This window comes from Lygodium microphyllum, chromosome 8 (assembly GCF_053477565.2).
Source record: "Lygodium microphyllum isolate KBCC chromosome 8, Lygodium_microphyllum_v1.1.10, whole genome shotgun sequence".
NCBI classification, from domain to species: Eukaryota; Viridiplantae; Streptophyta; class Polypodiopsida; order Schizaeales; family Lygodiaceae; genus Lygodium; species Lygodium microphyllum.
The window spans coordinates 86,978,072-86,995,601 of NC_141142.1; positions in this window are offsets into that span (position 1 = coordinate 86,978,072).

The following is a 17,530-nucleotide window of genomic DNA, read 5'->3' on the forward strand; positions in this document are numbered from 1 at the left end:
AATTTCTACTACTGGAAAGTGATCAGAACTTAGTGTTTGAGGCTTCAACGTGTTGGACTGAAGTGGAAAATGAACTATTTATGACCTTGAAGGTTAATGGCTATGGCTTCCCACATATGATAGTTAGGATGGTTTCTTAGATTGTGATCAACTGAGAGAGTATTTTGGGAAACCCTCTTGGGTGATGTTACCCCACTTCGGGGACTACCAAAGCCCTATGGTGGTAGCAGAGATTGCATCGCCTGCAAATCAGAGTAATCCACGAATTTCTACTCAATGCAAACTATGCCAGATCTAGACAAAACATCAATGGTGTAATGCCCCCCCACATGGCCCCTGTGCCTCCCCCCCTTCTAGAATTTTCCTCTTTTTTTTGAATTTTTTTTTAAATCTCCCTCTCTCTCCGCCTGCCGTGTGCATGGTGGGGAGAGAGAAAGAGAGTAGGAGTGATGAAGAAAGGGGGGCATGCAGCCCCCCAAGTGGCGGGTGGCACCGCCTTGCCACCTCCCCCTCCACTTATAAAGCTTCCCCCCCTCCCTCGTTGAGCAACGCTGATCGCGCCCCTCCCCCCCCTCGGCTCGACAGGCAGCAACAGCCCTCCCCCTCATCCTGGGTACAGCGCCCCCCCTCCCCCGTTGTGGGCTGCAACAGCGCCGCCTCCTGGGCTCCGTCAAAGGAACTTTCCCCCCCTCTTCATCATCTGAATCTCCCCCCCTCCAACGTGAGCAGACGATGCCCCCCTGATGTCAGCAGGCATCTGCACCTCCCCTAGGGCTCCAACTAAAACTTCCCCCACCCCCTCCCCTGGGGCATGACATCAGCACCCTCCCCCCATTCGTTTGATAGCTATGCCCCTTCCTCGTGAATAGTGTGAAGAGAGGGAGAGGAAGAGGGAGAGAGAGAAGGAGAAGAGGGAGAAGAGGAGGGAGAAGAGAAGGGGAAGAAGAAGGAGATGAGGAGGGAGGAGAGGAGGAGAGAAGAAGTGAAGGAAGGAGAGGGAGAGAAGGAGAGAAGGAAGGAGAGGGAGAGAAGAAGAGAAGTAGTAAGAGAGAAGAAGAAGAAGGAGAAGAGGAGAGAAGGAGAGAAGGAGAGAAGAAGTGAAGGAAGGAGAGGGAGAGAAGAAGAGAACGAGAGAGAGAAGAGAAAGAGGAGAGGGAGAGAAGAAGGGAAGCAGAGAGAGAGAAGGGGGAAGAAGAAGAAGAAGAGAAGAAGTAGAAGAGAAGAAGTAGAAGAAGAAGAGGAGAGGGAGAGAAGAAGAGGAGAGAAAAAAAGAAGAAGAGAAGTAATGAGAGAGAAGGAGAAGAAGAAGAGAAGAAGGAGAAGAAGAGAGAAAGAAGTAGAAGAGGGAGAAGAGGAGGGAGAAAAGAAGAAGAAAAGGAGGAGAGAGAGAGAGAGAAAGAAAGAGAGGGAGTGAGAGTTGGTGTGTAGCCTCGAGGAGTCGCGTTCGTGAAGCCAGCCTTTTGGCGAAGGACCCCCATCTAATGACCCTTCTTGCCTGAGCCTATCGTCCTAAAATCTGTTGAGGTCGGGACTGTCCAATCTCTGTGGGGCAAATGGCTCCCAAGAAGAAAGTCATGCGAAGCATAGGTGCCAAAGCTACTGTTGGTACCGGTAATGTGGGAGAGGCAAGCCGAGCGACCAACGTGACAAATGCCCCTACGATCACAAATCACACCCAGATTCTTTAAGCTTTGTAATTAATTACATTTTATTTCTCGTGAAAGAAATGAAGGGGTTAGCTACATGTATGGAACACGGACGAGTCTTAGGCACTAAGATTGTATGCTGAAATGATAGAGTATGAAGTTCGCATAAGTTTATATGCAAGAAATGATAGCTTTTACACACATAAAATGATAAGGTTTTTGCATTATTTCACATAAAATAATAGCTGTTAACCTAGTTCAGTGCATGAATAGTCATGTAGAATTCATGTTTCACAATTATGATTAAAAGAAACACATGAAATGTTAGTTTCCGTTCGTAAGATACATTTGCACCATAGAAAAAAAACCTAGAGTTTCATATACTCCCTTATCAAAATAATGCAATAGCATCCTAAGATTGTAAACCAGTTTTTCATACGCAAGGATGATAGAGTACATTAAAGTGACAGTTAGATCATGCACATGTCAATATATGTTATCTTGCACACACAATGGGATTGCACGATAAACATTGTTAGAACAGTAGTTCTAAAAGTAATTCCGTTTAGAGATACTTGTCCGAACTCTAGCCGATAGATGAAGATTGGATAACCTATGGCTAATCAGGTTAGAATCTCGTTAACATACTCTTGATGATGTACTAGCAATATGGGTTAGCACTTGGTGTCCTGTGATATTAGATAGCTACTCTAGGAATTGGGTTGATCTTCTACCCTAAATAGGTAGCCAAGATTAATGAAGGTCAAGATGAAATCACTTAGATCATTGAAAGGATCTAGAAGGAATCTGTTAAATTGTTCTTGCGAAGCCCTAGCCCAAGGGGGAGAGGAGACTTTATGATAGTTGATTTATGCTAAGCATATTGCTTGGAACTATTAAAATGGTTTTAGCGAAGGCCGATCTTGTTAAAGATGGATTGTTGACCCAAGTTATGCTTGGTTGTTTGAAAAGGTTGTAAATCCCTTGAGCAAGTGTTTTGATACATCCAAGTTAAATTCTAGTTGGGCATGCAATGGGATTGCGATGCCTTGAAGCAAGAGGTTGTGCATTCAACTGTTTGTTGATGTGGTTTTAGATGCTAATCCAAGTTGTCTGTGATTGATCATTTCATGACCGGGTTTGTGATGACTGATTGCCATGGGAACAAAAGGGATGTTTTCCCTAGAAATTGTTATTAAGTTGGTTGCTTCAGCTGTGGTTGATTTCCTAAAGGGATAATTAAGAAAGGATGGCACTCGCTACCCCCCACGAACCGCCCAACCCTAACCAAGGGGGTTGTGAGTCCGTGCTGGGAATGTGGACCGAACCCGTCGTGAGAGGTCTCTCCGTGGAAATTACCTGGCGGGACCTGAAATGGGCCGGCACTGGCTATGGCACTAGCCGGACCTCATGCTCATGACACACAAACACCCTCATGACCTCACAGACCAGGAGCGTCAATCTAATGCTAAAGGACAAACCGCCCTAAAGCCTAATCTATGCATTTATAGTTTTTATCTTTGTAGTCCAACGTTTTCCTTTCTATAAACTCCACAGAGGGAGAACCCATACACAATGGCAATAAATATCACGATCACATACATGGAAGCAACCTCTCGGTAAGAACACCGCGGCCCCACTGCAACTCTCCTACATCGCAGGGATTGGCCCCTTGATGCGCTGCTCAACATATAACACAAACAAACTCAAACTCCTCTCTTTATATTTCTCGTATTTCCAGGAGATATACCATGTTTCCTCACTTAACAGTCCCTTAGGAAATCGACCCTCTATCCTACGGCAAGGGATAACCTCACACTCTCAATCGTGGGTCAAAGTCCTAAGAAAACAATTGCTATGCAGTCCAGGAGCTTTTCCATTGATACCATGAACTATGCATAGTGCATAATGTAAACGGTTTAGTGCACAAACAAAAGAAAATCAGCATTGTGCATCATGCGAAACCAATCTTTCCATGATTTCCATGCTAACGTTTATGTAATGAAACGAGGAGAGACACCGAGCCTTCTGCTCATGCTACCTTTTCCTTTATTTTAAAACAATGGCCTATAGGCATGATACAACACATAAATCAGATTTAAGATTATACTTTGACGTTCAACCTCCCCTCTCACCCTACTGTTCAATGTTTTGCATTCGTTGATATGTGAAAAGGTCATTTTATGTGTATTTCTTTACAAAGAAAGCGATAAACACGGACAGAAACATAGAAACAAGGGTAAACCAAGGCCAACCTCATACTTTATCTCCATCATACATTGCACAACCACACGTGTAATTTTTTGGAATTTTCCTTTTACCGTTTCCTAATTTTCTCCCATTTAAAACCCATTTTTCACCATTTTTTGGTATTTTTCCTCTATTTTCTTCAATAAAAAATGACTAAAAATTAGGATTGATTGTGGGTTGTGGCCCTTAGGTTCTTTGATGGCAAAATCTCAGGTTTTGTAGGTATTATGGCTCATATTTCCCATTTATTTTGCAAAAAAACCCCATTTTACCCCTTAAACGCGTGTTTTACGGGTTTTATACCATTAATTTCAGCCATATCACTTATGATTTTCTAATTTTCAGAGTATAAACTGTTGGAACTCATAGAAAACAATAGCATAATGAATATTCACCCCATGAGAACAATGTTTCATCAATCAAATAGCATAAAAACTCATTTTTTCTTCATAAAAATTGAATTACCGCTTAGGCTTCATGTCTCGGAATCTCGGTTTTAATGCGGGACTACGGGTCAGCCCACATTCAATGTCTAGCATCTTCAAAATCAGCAATCTTCATGTCTACAATGATCCGAAAGCAATCCGGTCTCATCGGGACAAGCTTTCCTTCATCATTCTTCATTTTCCTCTTGCACACAAGAACAGCCACTTAGGGGAGAGAGAGGGAGGAGAGAGAAAGACTAGAATTGGCTCTTCTCATTCAGGCCACCATTGGGACAAGCGAAGGATGGCGATATGATCAGCAGGGAAGGAGTAGTCAAGCCCCATGATCAATTAGGTAGGTTGCTTGCAGCCGGTCATCTCCATCCTATCCATCCATGGCGAAAAAATCGGGCGCAGATATGGCGCCATCTTCTCCACATTTTGATGATCTTCCCTCTCCACAATTTGCCAATATGCATAAAAAATGTCCAATGCCCCAAAGGTCACAATCCATTTGGCCAAAAATAAGTCCACCTTTTGAAATCTTGCCCATATTGTGGCCATTTCCCTGTCCGGCCTCCGATTCGAGTGCTGTAAATTTCTGGGCATCCGGCTTGACATCCCGCATTGGCTGGCAACTTTTGAAAACCTGCACGGTAGTCTGAAAAATTATCAAAAATCAACAAGTGTCGCTCGGGCGTCTTTTAAAAGTCGTATTTCACTTGGTACTTAAAATCGTCCTAGCTAGAGCCGCCGCCTTCAATGTTGAATATTTTTTCCCTAAATTCTGGATTTTTTGTCAAATTTTAGGCACATCCCGGGCTCAAAACTCCACTCTCAGCATAGGAGGACGCTTGGGTGCCAGTGGGAGCTCTGGCCATAAATCCCAATGCCTCCGGGCCCTACACAGGTGTTCTACATGACTCGAGATGGGATCTCGAGGCCTTGATACTAGTTACAAGGCAGAATCTTTATAGGATAAACCTTCAGGGTTTGTTGCCGAAAGACGGAAGGATTTTTCTCCGAAGGCAGAAAGGAACACTTGATTCTCCTGTATGGGTGGGAGACAAACATTAATCTGAAGATAAGTTAAGGAAGTTTTTGATCTTGTTTTATCTTGCTTTCGTGTCAGTGCCCTAAATTACATAAAGGAACCTGTGATTAACAAGTTAATTAAGGAAGCTTCTTTTATGTGTCAAACATAATGTGGTAGGTAATTAGATAACTAAAACAATCCCAAGGGAAGCGTGGTGGATGTGACCAATGGGTCTATCCTACAGAAGGGTGGTCTCGGTTAGCCGAGAGCTTTCCTCAAAGGAAATGTTAATGAGAAATGTTTAGGAAAAGTCAGACTTCAGGTCGATCCTAGTGGGAACGGTCGGATAACCCTAGTTGGCAAACCCCGTGTCATTCCTTGGGAGTGCCGGACAACGTCTTCTAGATACATCTCTCGGATTGCTAAGACGTGTCCTGCAAATTGAGGAGCGGGCACATTACAAATGGCAGCCATTGTCTTCAGTTATGTTAGGCTTTGAAGTACTCAGAGGTGCAGCTTGACGTGTAGAAGAAGTCTCCAAAAGGATGCAAAGCCTAAAATGGCCTAGTTTTTTGCTCACACCACCTCCTCCACGGTTAGTAGGTATGACAATTTGCAAGCACACACAGAGATAACAAGCAATAATTTGTGCTCAAAATAATGCAATAGCATCCTAAGATTGCAAACCAGTTTTTCATACGCAAGGATGATAGAGTACATTAAAGTGACAGTTAGATCATGCAAATGTCGATATATGTTATCTTGCACACACAATGGGATTGCATGATAAACATTGTTAGAACAGTAGTTCTAAAAGTAATTCCGTTTAGAGATCCTTGTCTGAACTCTAGCCGATAGATGAAGATTGGATAACCTATGGCTAATCAGGTTGGAATCTCATTAACGTACTCTTGATGATGTACTAGCAATATTGGTTAGCACTTGGTGTCCTGTGATATTAGATAGCTACTCTAGGAATTGGGTTGATATTCTACCCTAAATAGGTAGCCAAGATTAATGAAGGTCAAGATGAAATCACTTAGATCATTCAAAGGATCTAGAAGAAATCTGTTAAATTGTCCTTGCGAAGCCCTAGCCCAAGGGGGAGAGCAGACTTTATGATAGTTGATTTATGCTAAGCATATTGCTTGGAACTATTGAAATGGTTTTAGCGAAGGCCGATCTTGTTAAAGATGGATTGTTGACCCAAGTTATGCTTGGTTGTTTGAAAAGGTTGTAAATCCCTTGAGCAAGTGTTTTGATACATCCAATTTAAATTCTAGTTGTGCATGCAATGGGATTGCGATGCCTTGAAGCAAGAGGTTGTGCATTCAACTGTTTGTTGATGTGGTTTTGGATGCTAATCCAAGTTGTCTGTGATTGATGATTTCATGGCCGGGTCTTTGATGACTGATTGCCATGGGAACAGAAGGGATGTTTTCCCTAGTAATTGTTATTAAGCTGGTTGCTTCAGCTGTGGTTGATTTCCTAAAGAGATAATTAAGGAAGGATGGTGCTCACTACCCCCCGCGAACTGTCAAATCCTAACCAAGGCGATTGTGAATCCGCGCCGGAAATGTGGACCGAACCCGCCATGAGAGGTCTCTCCGTGGAAATTACTTGGCGTAGGAGGATGCTTGGGTGCCAGTGGGGGCTCTAGCGGTAAATCCCAATGCCTCCGTGCCCTACACAAGTGTTCTACGTGAGTCGAGATGGGATCTCGAGGCCTTGATACTAGTTACAAGGTGGAATCTTGGTAGGATAAACCTTCGGGGTTTGTTGCTGGAAGGCGGAAGGATTTTTCTGCAGAGGCAGAAAGGAATACTTAATTCTCCTGTATGGGTGGGAGACAAACATTAATCTTAAGATAATTTAAGGGAGTGTTTGATCTTGTTTTATCTTGCTTTCGTGTCAGTGCCCTAAATTACATAAAGGAACCTGTGATTAATGAGTTAATTAAGGAAGCTGCTTTTATGTGTCAAACATAATCTGGTAGGTAATTAGATAACTAAAACAACCCCGAGGGAAGCATAGTGGATGTGACCAATGGGTCTATCCTATGGAAGGGTGGTCTTGGTTAGCCGAGAGCTTTTCTCAAAGGAAATGTTAACGAGAAATGTTTAGAAAAAGTTGAACTTCAAGTTGATCCTAGTGGGAACGGCCAAATAAGTTCCGTCGAGCAGGGCAGACTCGAGAGACACTAGTTGGCAAACCCCGTGTCATTCCTTGGGAGTGCCAGGCGGCATCTTCTAGATATATCTCTTGATGGACTGCTAAGACGTGTCCCGCGAATTGAGGAGCGGGCACATTACAAATGGCAGCCATTGTCTTCAATTATGTTAGGCTTTGAAGTTTTCAGAGGGTGCGGCTTGAGCTGTAGAAGAAGTCTGCAAAAGGATGCCAAGCCTAAAATGGCCTAGTTTTTTGCTCACACCACCTTCTCCAAGGTTAGTAGGTATGACAATTTGCAAGCCCACACAGAGATAGCAAGAAATAGTTTGTGCTCAAAATAATGCAATAGCATCCTAAGATTGCAAACTAGTTTTTCATGCGCAAGGATGATAGAGTACATTAAAGTGACAGTTAGATCATGCACATGTCAATATATGTTATCTTGCACACACAATGGGATTGCACGATAAACATTGTTAGAACAGTAGTTCTAAAAGTAATTCCGTTTAGAGATCTGTGTCCGAACTCTAGCCGATAGATGAAGATTGGATAACCTATGGCTAATCAGGTTAGAATCTCGTTAACATACTCTTGATGATGTACTAGCAATATGGGTTAGCACTTGGTGTCCTGTGATATTAGATAGCTACTCTAGGAATTGGGTTGATCTTCTACCCTAAATAGGTAGCCAAGATTAATGAAGGTCAATATAAAATCACTTAGATCATTCAAAGGATCTAGAAGGAATCTGTTAAATTGTCCTTGCGAAGCCCTAGCCCAAGGGGGAGAGCTGACTTTATGATAGTTGATTTATGCTAAGCATATTGCTTGGAACTATTGAAATGGTTTTAGTGAAGGCCGATCTTGTTAAAGATGGATTGTTGACCCAAGTTATGCTTGGTTGTTTGAAAAGGTTGTAAATCCCTTGAGCAAGTGTTTTGATACATCCAAGTTAAATTCTAGTTGGGCATGCAATGGGATTGCGATGCCTTGAAGCAAGAGGTTGTGCATTCAACTATTTGTTGATGTGGTTTTGGATGCTAATCCAAGTTGTCTGTGATTGATGATTTCATGGCCAGGTCTGTGATGATTGATTGCCATGGGAACAAAAGGGATGTTTTCCCTAGTAATTGTTATTAAGCTGGTTGCTTCAGCTGTGGTTGATTTCCTAAAGGGATAATTAAGGAAGAATGGTGCTCACTACCCCCCGCGAACTGGCAAACCCTAACCAAGGGGGTTGTGAATCCGCGTCGTAAATGTGGACCTAACCCGCCGCGAGAGGTCTCTCTGTGGAAATTACTTGGTGTAGGAGGACGCTTGGGTGCCAGTAGGGACTCTAGCGGTAAATCCCAATGCCTCCGGGCCCTACACAAGTGTTCTACGTGACTCAAGACGGGATCTCGAGGCCTTGATACTAGTTACAAGGCAGAATCTTGGTAGGATAAACCTTCGAGGTTTGTTGCCAGAAGATGGAAGGATTTTTCTACAGAGGCAGAAAGGAACACTTAATTCTCCTATATGGGTGGGAGACAAACATTAATCTGAAGATAAGTTAAGGAAGTGTTTGATCTTGTTTTATCTTGCTTTCGTGTCAGTGCCCTAAATTACGTAAAGGAACCTGTGATTAACGAGCTAATTAAAGGAACCCCAACACGAAGAAAGCAAAAGGAAGTGGAAAAGAGGGCAAAGGCGGAAAAAAGGTAGCCCGACTGAAGAAAGAAAAGAAGAAAAGGCCAAAAGCGCAAGGGCAACCTTAAAAGTCCAAGGCAAAGGCAAAAGGGGAAGGGCGCGTTTTGAAATAAAAAGGCGCACCCTGAAATCTTGTAAAAGAGCGCCGGGCTCTCACCCGTGCAATTTGTAAATGTAGACGGGCGGTGAAAAGGAAGCTAGGAAGATAGAAGGACAATGGGAAAAAGGGCCTAGGCTACGGCCGGCCATGTAAAAAGGGGAAAAGGGGATGACCGCCCAAAAGGGACTTAGGGTTTTGTATATAAAGTTGAAAAGTGAATGAGAAGCTCATTCTTGTGTGTGGCCAAAAGTGGCTCTCCTCTTCTTCTTCTTCTCCTTCTTCTTGCTTAATCGAGCTTGTGCTTGAGAGAGGGAGTGTGAGAGTGTGAGGGAGTGAGTGTGTGAGGGTGAGGGACCGAGGAGGAGAAGCTCTCCATCTTCTCCTCTCTTCTTCTCTTCTCTTCTCTTCTCTTCTCTTCTCTTCTCTTACTCGCGGCAATGAAGCTTGGAGCGTGGAGCTTGAGGATGGAGCTTGCTTGAAGCTTGCACTTGGATCGTGGAGCTACTGGAGTGCGTGGGAGAGGAGGTAACTCGAACGGCATGGAGGTAAGCTCACTACACCCGTAGATATGGATGGCGCGTCGGCTATGTGAGAGGTAGCCATTAGTGCTCGGCTTGGAACGCTTGAAACAATAAGCGGTCCGAGGGTCTTGGCGGTTGAGCGAAAGCTCCCACATTTTTGTTCCATTGCCGGGACAAACGGATTCAAGCTTTGAGCGCTTGCGTGCTTCGAATCGAGCATTGGAGTAGGGTTTTCCCCGAACCGGTGCTTGAGGTAGATAGGTAGGAAGCGAGGGGGTTGAAGAGGGTATTCGATCTCCTTGGCAAGTAGGTGTTTTGTTTTCTTGAGATTTATGATTGAGATGGAGTAGTGTAGGTATTTACTTTGTGTTTTGGATGCGTTTAGGATAGGAAAAAACAAAGAAAAAGAAACAAACAGTAGGGTTTTCTGTTGCTGTATAAGAGGCTAAAACAGGGAAACAGGGGACCAGATTCAAGTTCTGGGTGAGACAGGGACATGGAACTAGCTGTGAGGTTCCGTAGTGCTGGGAAAGGACCTTAAGAGGCCTGGGAGGCCAGGACAGACCTCATTTCCTTGGTTGCCTTGTGAGAGAGAGAGAGAGAGAGAGAGAGAACTTCTAGTTCATAGGACGAGGAAGCGCTACCCCGATCTCTAGGCGCCGGCGATTCGTGCTGCTCCAGGCGAGTCTGGTGTTTTCCAACAAGTGCTCTAATCAGATCTAGAAAGTCGGTGGTGATTGCGTGCAGCAGACAGTAAGGAGGGGTTAAACGCGCGAGAATCGCGCCCGTCGCCGACGCACTCGGACCAACTCATAATGGTCCGATTCCCAGAATCGGACCACCCGAGTTCGGGAGTCAGACCGTCCGAGTCCCAGAATCGGACCGCCCGTCGGACCAGTCTGGTCCGATTCCCAGAATCGGACTAGCCCGATCGGACGTGCCATGTGGCACTCGAACCACTCAGACTCGAACCAACCCGTCCGATTTTGAGAATCGGACGCTCGGACCAACCTGTCCGACTCCGACACTCGGACACTCGGACCAATCCACAACCGGACCACTCAGAATCGGACCGCCGTCCGACTACTAGAATCGGACCACCCTGTCTGATCCGATTCCCAGGATCGGACCACTTTGAGAATTGGACCACTTTTTCGATCCGAGTCCTAGAATCGGACGTGACCAAAATCGGACCACTGGGCCGATCGGACCAACCCAAAATTGGACGTCCGATTCTGATAAGCGGATTCCTGAAAATCGGACATCTGAGAATCGGACAAAAAATTGTCAAAATCGGATAGGTATCTAGAACACAAATTCTGACGTATCTAAACCCCAAGATTGACCCCAAAGACCGCATAGAGCTAAAGGCACATCACAGATCCTCATTGGGCTAAAATTTAGAGCACGTAGTTCAAAATTTGGCTATAAACGGTCCTCCAAAGTGCATATGACATCTACCGTAACGGCCCTGCGGGCCGAGGGGGACTACCCCCCCCCCGGACCCCCGCAGAGGGGGCTTTGCCCCCTCTGCACCTCCCCCGAGTAGGTTGGAGAGAAAACGCGCACCGTGACAGGCCTCCCAAATTGGACCCTAGTGAAGTAATGGCTCTACACGAGCATGGATTCTCACGTGCAAAAGAGCAGCCAAAAGCCCATACCCGAACAGAGACAAACAGAGACCCTAGAACCTCAACGGGCCAATCTAGCCATCAAGGGCAAAAAGGCCACATCACTAGAACACGAAGACATTGTGCTCATACCATGTCTAGTCAGAGCGAAATGCAACATCAGCAAGCTACAAATGCAAAGATGACTAGACATGACACTCTTGACGAGAGACATACCTTGAATAGCACTGCACTGACGATCCAAGACAGCAATGGAGAATCCACATCTGGTCATGCAGTTGAGAACTCAAGGGCATCTGTCAGAATGCTTAAATTTACAAGCCAGGACCCGGAAGATGAAGACACAGTACCACCTGCTTATCTTAGAGTCAAACTCACCGCGAAAAGAGAGCATACCATCGATGCTCTAATTGATGAAGGAGCAGATTTTAACATCTTGACCTATGAATCATGGACCCTACTAGGCCAACTAGAGCTCACACCGACTAGTGCAACTCTTAGCTCCTATGGGGGACACCCGCAAGCACTCATAGGGAAGTGCAAAATCCTTGCGACAATTGAAACAGAAAGCTTGCCTATCCTATTTCATGTTCCTTCAAAAAGTGCTAGCTGCAGGAAAGAAACCCTCCTAGGAAGACCCTTCAAAAGGGCGACCAAGTGTGAGGCTGACTATGTAGTAGAGAGGATACACCTGATACTACCGGGTGTGAGGATAGTCACAACCTTTAGCAAGGGTGACCTCATCAAACCTCGAGGGAAAGGCAAGGAAGGTGTGATGTAACAGTCAAGCCTACTAACGAGGGCAAGGACTTGTTGGAAGAGTTGATACAAGCACAGGTCGAACAACGAGGATCAGTGGTGAGTAAGGCCATGCTTGAAACAAAAAGGTCAAGAGACAATGCCAAGGACGGGCTTTGGACTTACAAATATCGTAGAAGACCCCAAAAGAAGCCCAAGCCTTATAGACGGAGGCATTGATGGAGAGTCAGCACAACGCCGCAATGGATACCCAAAGCGTTGCTACGTGCTCAAGGATACTACGCAGGTAACCAGTGGATTTGGGTACCAAAATCCCCTGCTAAATCGCCTCTATCAGCTGAAGGCCAGAGCGCCTCAAAAGCATGGCACAGGAGGAAATCTAAGAGAAACTCTAGGTCTCAAGGCAAGAAACCAGACATGATTGTTCGAAGGAAAGAGCCCCAGCCTAGCATGCTAAATAAACAGATGTCATACGTAGCCATTGAGCAGGCAAAAAAATCGTTAGTGCCCAAGGAGCCTTTGATTTCCCAAGGGGAGAACAAGCATCATAGGCACAATATGGCTCAAGGCAAGGCTGATCGCTCAACAAAGCAACTGGCATAATCGTCTAATAGCCTCGAGCAAATCATTCAGCGAGTGCCAAGTCCACCTAAGAGCCCTAGATCTCCTACATCCTCTATTCCCAAACGGAGACAGGAAGCACAACAGCGGTTGTCAAGGGAAACTGCTCAATTCCAATCTCTATCTCCATCTAAGATTCAAAATGTCCAAGAGGTGGGACAGGGCTCCATCTGTAGCTCTCGACCCAAGGATATGCATGAGCAACCTAATGTGATTAGATCAACCCATGCTCGATCTACACAGATGAGTGCTCAAAGGGCAACAAAAAACACAGCCACTTCCGTTCGCCCTAGGGACTTGACACCACAATCCACCAAAGGTAGCCAGCCCACTAATCTAGCTGCTACTACTTCCAATCAGGGATCACAACCGTCATAGCGCTTGGCTGTGACTATGCCCCTTGCGGAACGTGTCCTTAGTAGTTTACCTGTGGAGGAGGTGTCGCAACCAAATCCCTCGACAGCTCTGGCACTTTCAAAGTGCCTAAAGCCAAGGATGGAGGATTTAAACGCGAGGGACTTGGTTGAAAGGCTAGACTCTCCGAAAAGAGCGGCGGTTGTGCCCTCACAACCGGGCAAGGCTATCCAGCCAACCACGGCCATGTCCCATAAGGACACACTAGAGAAGGGAAATGCGGAGGCCCGACCAAGCACATCAACGGTCAATATAGCCCAGGGTCCTGAGTCGTTAGGAGAGGCACCTTCATTGACCAAGAAAAAGAGGAGAAAGCAGACAAAACAGCAACAGCTGCAGATGGTTGTGGACCCCAAGAACATTGAGACGAAGGGCGCTAGAGAGCTGAAGAATAAAGCATCGAGTACATCCACCAATGAACCCACTGATGCCTCTCCTAATAGCGGTGAAACCTCAGACACATCCGTGTGTTCTGAAAAACCAAAGCAACCGTTGCCATCAACAGTTGCTTGCAACACTCTATCCACTGACAATAGAACTCACATTGATCAATCAAGGGTGGATACAACGTCATCACAACAGGGTGACAAATCTACACCAGTCGGACCCGAGAAGAACCATGACAAAATTGCAGCAAAACCTCAGGAGAAACGTGAGAACCCCAAGAGCATAAGAAATCCTAGTGTTGACCAGTCTTGCTCATCTAGGCCTAAGCCCCCAGCCATGCTAAAGCCTAAGGAAGCTCTTAGAACTTTGCATGAGATAGCAACCGAGCAAGCCCTCGTTGAACATAGAAGTGTCGCAGAATGCTTAACTGAGTTGGAGGCTAAGCTCAAAGTGGTCGCACGTGTCTACGTCCTTGCAGACGTGGGCACGATCCCCAAGGAGCAGCTTGGAGATTACTTGACCTTTCCTCTATCATGGGAAGAACAAGAACATCTTGACGGGCACTACGACAGGCTCCTACATGAACAGATGCGACTCATCCCTGACGAGGAGGGTGACGAACTACGCTTAACCGTCACATTCAATGAAGTGCTCTGCCAACCGAATCTCGTAGACATAGAGCTACTAAAGCGACTGTCAGCAAGCCAGAGTCAATTTGAGCAGTGTTGGTGCGAAAGCCGCATTGTAATGGCCAAACTAGGGGCTCAGATCATGACAGTCTCTGAGGAGCGATTGGCCAAATGGCGATCCCAAAGGGACCCAACCTATGTGGCACCAACTTCCCTTCGAGTACTCGCTGACATTCGGGGTACGGACTTAGCTAGGACTAGGCTTCAGGGCCCTTTGATTGATAAGATTCTCACTGAGGAGGAGTTACATATTGCCAGTAGACTCGGTCAAGGTTCCATGCTACTTGACGTGGCAAAATATCTATCAGTATTAAGTCAGCTGCCACGAATACTAGATGCGTGTGCCATGCTCCGGTACAACCCCGAGTTCTACACTTGGTTCTTATCCTCGTGAAGTGACATGGATTCATAGATATGTATATAAATAAACATTGATTTTTGTGTCACCATGTATAAACAATATCAACACACACAAGCAATGATAGTCAAGCACAGGGAGAAGAGTCGGGTTTGACAGGCTAAGCTCCTTAGGTCCCCCTCTCATCACACTTTTAAAGTCGTGTGACCAGCCCCACCTCCAAGTGAAGGGCATGCAACCCATATTGCCGCCATAGGAGGCCTTGACCAACAACTCTGATGGTGTAGACAGGGTGTAGTCCCTTCCTATACACCTTCTTCCCTTTTTGGTCTATCCTTCCAAGGATGTACCCTGTCCCACTCCACAACAACCAATCCATGCGACTTAGCATAAACTAATATCTGCTAATGACTGGAGACAACGTGAACATCAGCATGGGGACCATTCCTCTACAACAATCACCGCATGCCTCACCCCTCCCCTTCTTGTCATATGCGCTTCATAAACCACACTAAAATCCCTTCCATGCAAACAGTTGTACCCTGTATCAAGGTTTAACCCTTGAAGTGCGTCTTGCAGGTTTCCTTTTGCGGTGGAACGCATGGAGGATCATGGAGATCTAGCATGCAAAGACGCTCTGCGCACAAAGCGGGAGCATGTGGCACGCGCCCCTCCACCGGAGCGCTATGTGCCCACCATCAAAAGGTATGCCAAGAAGCGAGGCCCTAAGCGCCACCGTCCAGGGCGAAGGCCGAAAAATCCTCAAGTTAAGAAAGTCGAGACTCGAAACGCGCAACAGGTGGCAGCATTGGTACGAACTCCCAGCTCCCGCCCGGGCCCCAGACGCTCAAAGGCAGAAAGGGCAGCTCGAGAAAGAGAAGAATTTAATGAAGTATTTAAAGACATCCTGGAGACAGTAGCAGGCCGGGATTACACCATTCATGTCCCGGCGAACATGTTCCATACTCACCCCCACGGGAGCCGCACACCAGCAGAGCCCCAATCACCCGGCCACCCAGACTCGCCCCGCCTCGTACAAATCGAATAGCCCATAATGCATAAAGGGCTTATCAAATGATAACTGGCTAGGACTTTTTTTTTTTAATGGTTAAGTGTTCCCGACTGGTTAAGTGTTGACATGTTCCTGACTTGTATGAACTTATCATATCTGCGTTTAATATATGCTATGCCTTTAGCAAAAGAAAAAGCTAATCAAGCGCAGGTGATAAATGTCTAGTCAACACCATAGAATTCAAATGAGTGATGTCTCCTTGCATTGCATTGGTTTATTATAGTTGTGGCATACACAATGCATATGCTCTCATGAAGTGACAAGTGGATGCAGGATAATACAGGTCCTTGTGCGAAAATGTTCAATGGCCAATCACCACAACACCCACAACCCCACAACGAGCCACGGCAAAGCCACGTTGCCGAAAGCACCCTTGCCAACCACCCACATTGCATGGCCCACAAAACATTCCTGGGCTACACCCCCTTTCTGGGTCAAGCTCTATAGTTGGCTCACGGCAGACGTTACCTCAATTGTACCCACCTTGCATGTGCCGCAAGGAGGGTTGCAATATCTCAAGTGTATCTCCCCCTTTTGCCAACTACTTCTCCAACAACGAGGGTAGGGCACCATCATCATTGTACTATTCATTTTTTGAGCCTTCGAAGCTTGACATTTTCCAACCCATTGAAAGGCTGATACCCTCAACATATTGTAATGGTTATACTCAGGCAAAAAAAAATATGGAAAAATAGGAAGCACCCACGATCACAGCACAACACCTAGGGATCCTCAAATTAGGTACGTCTGGTGACCTTGGTCGACCGGCTTCGTCCCTAGTTCCCTAGCCCCTTACAATCACCCACAATTGTTCAGGGCACATCAAGGGCAGGACATACCTGGGGAGCTTGTCTTGCCTAGGGTTAGACCTGTCACCCTGACCCACTTGCACAATTTTCTTTTGCACTCTGCCTTAGTACCATTGCAATCAGTGGTGATAAGCACCGCACGATTGGCCATGAAAAGTACACCGTACTCATCAAGCAAGTCCAATAGTTTCCAGCTACTAAAAGTGCAGTTCCTGGTATTCCATTATGCTACATTATGCAGTCACAATGCAAAGGATGTCTCATTTGCCTTCACGCGTACTCCTTCTCCACATGGATAACTTTGCTTCATCCATGAATTGTTATGAGAAACTAGCCCACGGTCTTCTAACTATGTAATATCTAAGTATGCACGAGCACTCACATAATATTTGCACCAAAGTATATCCACAGTTTGGGTCCTCAAGTGCAAGACAATACTCTAGGCTTGCTCAGTGTTCGACCTGTCTCCCAAACTAATCACAATATGTCTTGTGCACGATGAGAAGCCTAGCACTACCCCTTAAGGAGAGACCACATGTGAGGTTTTCCAATTGCAAGTATAAGGTGTTGTTCGCTCTTCATCAACACTCAACTTTGAATGCTTGTCCCTTACCATCTGACAAGCCCGCAAAGAATCGTCATGTGCAGAATCCCCAACAAACCAACACTTGTGCTGGCCATCAATGCAATCCCAAACACAGCATAGCCCTACCACCAACTCCAACAACCTTCCACCAGCCACCTTGGCCACCAACAGGCCCCCAGGACCTTCTGCCACACCACCACCAACACTCCTCCACGAAAACCTTAGGCGTCCTTGTCACCCACGTCTTCGGTGCATGCTACAACCTGCTACCTACGACGGTGAGTGCCATGGGACTAGCACTCGTCTAGGAGGGGGGTAATGTTAACCCCAACACGAAGAAAGCAAAAGGAAGTGGAAAAGACGCA